The sequence below is a fragment of the Cetorhinus maximus genome, chromosome 6, assembly GCF_964194155.1.
Source record: "Cetorhinus maximus chromosome 6, sCetMax3.hap1.1, whole genome shotgun sequence".
Taxonomy (NCBI): Eukaryota; Metazoa; Chordata; class Chondrichthyes; order Lamniformes; family Cetorhinidae; genus Cetorhinus; species Cetorhinus maximus.
In genome coordinates this window covers 101,619,539-101,625,538 of record NC_135884.1, presented here as the reverse complement: position 1 = coordinate 101,625,538, position 6,000 = coordinate 101,619,539, and the positions used below count along the sequence as shown (strand labels likewise).

General features: G+C 45.2%; 1 protein-coding gene across 4 annotated transcripts in view; it reads left to right on the top strand.

Moving 5' to 3' along the window:
- Positions 1–1,307: 1,307 nt before the first annotated feature.
- The window catches only part of vrk3 (VRK serine/threonine kinase 3), a 186,849-nt gene continuing 182,156 nt past the window's right edge, over positions 1,308–6,000 (top strand). For 3 of the 4 annotated variants that reach the window (XM_078544205.1, XM_078544207.1, XM_078544206.1), the window contains exon 1: positions 1,599–1,731. The gene's annotated coding sequence lies outside the window, so the exon portion shown is untranslated. Of the gene's footprint in view, positions 1,732–6,000 lie in introns of all 4 variants that reach the window. The other variant, XM_078544204.1, reaches the window with a different exon arrangement.

The window sequence follows — 6,000 nt, the reverse complement described above, 5'->3', positions numbered from 1 at the left end:
AAATACTTGGTTCCATAATACCCAGAGTACTGTGAACAGTTCTGAACACTACACCTTAGGAAGGATATGTTGACCTTGGAGGTAGTGCAGCATAGATTTACCAGTATGACATCTGGACTCCTTAGGTTAAATTATGGGATGAGATTTCACAAACTAGGGTTGTATTTCCTGGAATTTAGAAGGTTAAAGGGTGATTTGATCAAAGTTTCAAGATATTAAGGGGAACAAATAAGGTAGATTGGGAGAAACTATATTTACTAATTTGGGAATCTAGGACCATGGGGATAATCAAAGAGTTAGAGCCAGCCTTATAGGAAACACTTCGTGCAAAGATTTGGCACACTTCCGCAAATTGCAATTGATGCTAGATCAACTATTAATTTTAAATAAGAGATTGGTAGGCTTTTGTTATCCAAAGGTGTTAAGGGATATGGGGCAAAGGGATACGTGTAGTTAGATCACAAATCAGTCTGACCTCGGGCAGCGAACAAGCTTGACGGGCTAAATGATCTATTCCAGTTCCTATGCCATCAAATGTTTCAGATTTAATTATTTGCTGAACAGGTGCTGAACTTCCTATGATTTCAAGCATGTAAACTGTTTGTGGGCCCCTCAAAGACGGTTTCACATGTAGACAAACATGCACTAGCCATGGGTGACCTTTATTGCAAGAGAGATGAAGTATAAAAGTAGGGGAGTCTTGCTACAACTGTGCAGAGCATTGGTGACATTGCACCCAGAGTATTGTGTACAGTTTTGGTCTCCTTACTTAAGGAGGGATATATTTACTTTGGAAGCAGCTCAGAGAAGGTGCACTAGGTTGATTCCTGGGATAAAGGGATTGTTTTGTAAGGGAAAGGTTGAGCCTAATTCATTGGAGTTTAGAAAAATGAGAGATGATCTTATCAAGTAAGACTCTGGGGGGGGGGGCTTGACAGGATAGATGCTGAGAGGATGTTGCCCTTATGGGTAAATCTAGAACTAGATGCCACAGTTTCAAAATGCATCTCCCATTTACAACAGAGGAATTTCTTCTCTCAGAGTTGATAATCTTTGGAACTCTGGCCCAGAGAGCAGGAGGCTGGGTCATTGAGTATATTCAAGGCATGTAAGGGAGTCAAGGGTTATGAGGGGGGCAGACAGGAAAGTGGAATTGGGCAACAATCAGATCAGCCCTAATCTTATTGATTGGCGGAGGAGGCTCAAGGGCCAAATGGCATACTCCAGCTCCGACTTCTTGTGTTCTAATGGTAGATCCGGCGGCCTGTCTCTCTCTTCCACAGTCCTGTCGGCGTCCAAGTGGCCCTGGAAATAGGAGGAGCACGCGGTATCTGCTGACACGCTTGAGGCCTTCCAAGGCTGGTGGGCATCCTTGGACAAACATTGGTAGTTAATTTGATAAGTTTCCTTTGTTTTTAAAGTTTCCTATTAATTATAGTTATGGGCACTTTTGTGAGGGATTTTTTTTTTCCGTTGGACGATCTCCTCCTAGTTTAAAGGAGGCAGCCCCCACTCATCCCTCCACGTAAACCCAGAGCGGTTGAAGAGGGAGCGCGCAGGGTTTGAGCCCCGTTCACGCGCAAATCTGGAGCGCGAGAGGCGCTTGCGGCCTCGAGTGGTCGGCTCCACCCAGCGGCTGAGGAAACACCCATCACCGCTTCTCTCCAGGCTTTACACGCCGACGCGGAAAGTCCCTGAAGTCAGCGACTGCGGGGAAAGCTGTGCTGTCAGGTAGGTGAAGGCCTGCTCTCACTGCCCTTGGCCAGTGACCCCCCAGGCCCGGTTTGCCCATTAAACGACCCCCGCAATGTGTTATTGCGGCCCAATGTTACTAAAGCCTGGAGCTGGATTTGTTCCATTGAGAGCTACATCCTCTCAGATTCGGCCATCTAATTTGCAATGCCGCAGGAATCCAGAAGTAATATCAGTAAAATGATCCCGTTTATCTTTGTTCAGCGACGCCACCAACCACCCCCTCCCCCAATAAATACTTTATTGGCAAGATAGATTTGTATTTTTTCTAGTTTAAGAACTTTGTGAAAAAGCACTGCCTGGGCCTATTTTCTGCCCTCAATTATGCTTTATTGCAGGGTAGTACTGTTTCACTAAACGAAAAGCAGGAACCTCAAAACGTAATGGCTGCATATTTAGAGTTGAAATTGTCTAAAAGTGCCCAGCTCACTTTCGTTCTTTCACAACATACTGAATTCAAAATTCACATCTTTGCTAATGACCTTTTTCATGGCCTTACGCCTCCAACCTTCCCAAATTTTATGGAACTAAATTGGACAGCTCCCAAAAACAGGATTGGGAATTGTGATGTGTGATTTCCCTGTGCCCTTTCAATGTAACATAGGCCTTCCCAAATGGTTGTAGCATGTAGCTTATGCTAAGTGTGCTGCACACCTCAGCAGGGGTGTCTGAAATCATGAGAAGCTAATATGCATAAGAGCTAGTTTGCACTAATTAAAGTCAACCTGTGCCTCTTAAAGAGGAGCTACATTGTGGCTGGAGCAGAATTTGGAAGTCCTTCAACATATTACTGTTGTGGAAAAACACTGAATAATTGCACAACATGGGAGAGAATGTGCTCCCAGTTTTTTTGGATGCTGCGCTGGTGGCCTTGGTGGAGTTGCTGCAAAGGATGAGAGAAATGCTATATCCACAGGGAGCTGTGAGGCCCTCCAGACAAACACTCAGAAGGCAGTGGGACCAAATAGGTGGTCAGTGCCAGGACTTGAGCCAAAAGAGCCTGGATGCAGTGCTCCAACAAAGTTCACTGACCTCACATGAGTGGTCAGAGTCAGTGGATTTATTCTCAAATGCTATGTCACACCAACTGGAGTACTAGCCTTACACACTGCTTAATGCACCACACCCCATTACTCACCAACCAACAATCTCTTCATCGTGACTCACAACTAACGTTTGTAGCTCCCTCACTCTCACACACTTAGCACTGCTGCAAGCCTCATACTTCCATCTCATAGCTTGCACACACTGCCAACTAGCCAACCTTAACAGCTATATCGCCCAAACATTGCACCATGCTCACTGTCACACTTGCATCTCTCTTGAAGAACAATTTGGTACATAACTGGAAGCAGCAGGAACTAGCCGGTGAAGGATAGGCACAGCTGCATGTCCCTATCCCAATGGTGGAAATGGCGGTCAACATTACTGGAGCAGCCAATGCTGAGGCAATGCTAGTGGCATAGCTGAAACCATCGAAGACGACAGTATCCTCATACAGAATGCTCTTTCTCACATCCCACTTTCCTGTCATCCTACAATCTCTTTTAATTTAGTCGCTGCGGATGGTGTAAGCATAGACCTCTTGCTTTTCTCCAGAGCATTTCAAGCAACGGAAGTGTTATTTCAGCACACCAGGTGTTTGCTTTATTGCACTTAAATTGGCAGCATACCTTTCATTAAACGCATGTTCCCCCAGTATGCATGGATTGTACACCAGCATCATGGATCATGATGTCAGCAGGTAGCACTGGCTGCCAATAGTTGCCCTTTGGTTTATAGTTGCAGCTCTGCTGCAGATGAAGCCATCATGACTGCTGCCAGGCCACCTGGCAGGCATTAACTTGTATGGTCACACACCAGATGGACAGTGATGCAGTGGGATCTCTTCTGATTGCAGTACATCTCAGTTGACATGCAGTGTCTGCAAAACAATGTGCATGCAGTCAATCGCACCCTATACCATGGGGCAACCTGCAATCTTTGTGAAGCCATATGCTTCTTCTGCTTGCTGCTCTTTGGCAAGAGAGAATGAAATGTAGGCAGCTTTCTTTGAATTGAGAGCCTCAGCGGCTTATCTTACACAACAATTAATGGCAAACTGAGATGTTGCAAATACCTCCAGCTTCAGCCTGGAGGAGTCGGTATCCTAAAATCTCATTGCTGTGGTCATCTTCATAGCCATTAACAATGCAATTCTCATCCTGCTTTCAGGTTGCAGTTCTGTCTGCATCAGGTTGACAGTTTCATTGAGGACACTGAAGCGTAGATGTCTCGTATACAGTTTCTTGCTGAGTTTCAGGTGGGGAATTGCTTTCTGAACGCCCTGGTCAGATATGGCCTGCTGAGATCCCTTCTCCCTCCCTCTTCCAATAGCTTACTCTGCTCTGCATGCCTGCTCATCATCTCAGCCATGCTGTATTCAAAGGGAAAGCTGACTAGTGCACCTGTGAGGGAACAACTATTTTGTGCAGATGTCGATGAAATTGGGACAAAGTCTTTCTGCACCTGCCACACTAATTTCTGTAGACTTCAAAAACTTTACAGAACTCGAGAAAGCACCAAATACTTTTACGTTCATAGCAACTGGCAGTAGAAATCACTTAGCAGCTCACCTGAAAATGCCCCTAGCCAAGCTACTTCATCAATGACCTTCCTTCCATCATAAGGTCAGAAGTGGGGATGTTCACTGATGATTGCACATTGCTCAGCACCATTTGCGACTCTTCAGATACTGAAGCAGTCCATGTCCAAATGCAACAAGGATTGGATAATATCCAGGCTTGGGCACAAGTGGCAAGTAACATTCATGCCACACAAGTGTCAGGCGATGACCATCTCCAACAAGAGAGAATTTAACCCTCTCCCTTTGTCATTCAATGGCATTACTAGGGATGGGTAATAAATGCTGGCCCAACCAGTGAAGCCCACATCCTGTGAAATTATTTTATTTTTTAAATTACCTTTGCTGAATCCCCCACTATCAACACCCTGGGGGTTACCATTGACCTGAAACTGAACTGGACTAGTCATATAAATACTGTGGCTACAAGAGCAGGTGAGAGGCTAAGAATCCTGTGGCAAGTAACTCGCCTCCTGACTTTCCCAAAGCCTGTCTACCATCTCCAAGGCATAAGTCAGGAGTGTGATGGAATATTCTCCTCTTGCCTGGATGAGTGCAACTCTGACAGCACTCAAACTTGACACCATTCAGGCCAAAGCCCACTTGATTGGCACCCCATCCACAAATATTCACTCCCTCCACCGACGCACAGTAGCAGCAGTGTGTACTATCTACAAGATGCACTGCAGGAACTCACTAAGACTCCTTAGCCAGCACCTTCCAAACCCATGACTGCTACGGTCTAGAAGGGCTAGGCAGCAGACACATTGGAACACCACCACCTGGAAGTTTCCTTCCAAGCCACTCACCATCCTAACTTGGGCCCCACTGAGCCAAAATCCTTGAACTCCCTCCCGAACACCACATTGACTGCAGCGGTTCAAGAAGGCAGCTCACCACCATCTTCTTAAGAGCAATTAGGGATGGGTATTATATGCTGGTCTAGCCAGCGACACCCACACCCCATGAATGAATTAAAAGAAAAGCATTGACGATCCTTTTCCTTAATGCTGGTGAGGTCTCCTTCCTGCTGCAGAACACTTGTTAAGCTGTGTATGTTTGAAAGGGTGTTCGCATTGAGGTCCAAGATTGTAGCGCTTTATCAAATCAACATTGGTTTTTTGATGATATGATATGCCTACTCTGCATACTTCCTTTGAACACTCATTACAAGCACTAATGCCTTCACCAATATACATCTGGCACGACTCGCACCTGAAGTTATTTGTTTGCCATGAACACCACTTTTTGGATCTCTAAGAGAACTCTTATAGTGCCCAAAAAACAGGTGTCACGGATCTGAATTCTGCACGTCTCAGATTACATTCCCTTTTATTCTGATTCTCGCGTACTGTATTTTTTTCAGGGACCCTTCCCACGCAAGCTCCATTATAGATAACAGAACCTCCTGAATTATTTTCCTGAAGTTCTGCCTTGGTATATCTATTCCTACCTTCAAAAGCTTCTTCAATACTCCTTCAGTGATCATCAAACTCCCCTGTGGAACTCCATCCCCCTTCCATTCTGAAAATTGCCTTGAAATACTTTATAAATGGTAGTACAGTTAGCCCAATTGTTCTACGTTATCTCCTCTTCATATCATTCTGTAGGCATTTATAGTGATA